Source organism: Neovison vison, chromosome 13 (assembly GCF_020171115.1).
Source record: "Neovison vison isolate M4711 chromosome 13, ASM_NN_V1, whole genome shotgun sequence".
NCBI lineage: Eukaryota > Metazoa > Chordata > Mammalia > Carnivora > Mustelidae > Neogale > Neogale vison.
The window spans coordinates 50,253,047-50,254,188 of NC_058103.1; the positions used below are offsets into that span (position 1 = coordinate 50,253,047).

General features: G+C 35.0%; 1 pseudogene; it reads right to left on the reverse strand.

Annotated features, from left to right (window-relative positions):
• Window positions 1-431: 431 nt before the first annotated feature.
• LOC122894829 lies at window positions 432-562 on the reverse strand (annotated as a pseudogene).
• Window positions 563-1,142: the final 580 nt, after the last annotated feature.

Sequence of the window (1,142 nt, forward strand, 5' to 3'; positions counted from 1 at the left end):
ATAAATCAAGGCTGCTACAACATTGGATTTTTTCCCTCCAACAAGGACTGGGAACAAGAATGAGAGTTACCTCCTGGAACCCTTGAAAGTTTGCACTTTAAAGAGACGCTGGTTCTCAGGTCCTTGAGAATACAGTTCTGAGTGGTAAGAGATTTACATCTCTGGGAGGCAAAGAAAGGATTTATAATTGCAAGCTTCCTAAAGTAACTACTCTAAGAGGGAGTTTCTGGGCCCAACTGCCTATCACCAGGTTTTGATTGGGACAGACAGTAAATTCTTCTGATATTAACAGATTATATGTATTATATATAAATACATAATGTACTTATGTATTGAATTTTACCTTAAATTAGTATATAAATTCCGTCAAGAATCCCCAATGCCTATCCTTGCTCTTGGCACATGGTTAGAATTTGCTAAATATTTGTTGATAAAAGATTTTATTCTAAAACATTTATTTAGAATTCTCTATATGCCACTGTGATCCTTACTTGGAATCTATTAGCAATAATCGTGCCTCGGATAAACCTCCTTGGCTACGATACTGCCACTGCGCAAAGCTCCTTACTTGGAATCTAAAGTAAGATTCCTTACTTCAAATCTAAAGATAAGTAAGATAGTCCCAGACATCCTGGATTACTAGAAGAAATAGACACGAAACACAAATTATTAGAAAATAGTGAACTACTTTCTGAAAATTAATTAAGTACAAAATACTATCGGGATCCTAAAATCTAAGCAACAGTCTACTGGGGAGAAGAAATATATCAAGAAAAACTCTGAGCAAGAGTTGGTTATTTGATTAGAGTCTTGAAGGAAGAGAGAAAATGTATTCAAATATATTTCCAATAAAATTTGGCATATTTTTCAAAATGCCATATTGATGATTTGTGCATACAGACAATTTTACCTTTCCTTTTAAAAAGAGCTTGTCCTGTGGAAATTTGACAGCTAGTAGCACAGTAGAATTACTGACTTAAATCTTATTCTCAATGCAGCATTATTTCCCTTTCACCTTATCATAAGAACCTGACATTTCATTAAGGAACATGCCTCATTTCTGGTAAGCCTTGGGGTTTCCCCAGGTTACACATTTCTTTCCTTTTTTCCTTTCCCAATTCACTACATGACTGGGTCTAAGG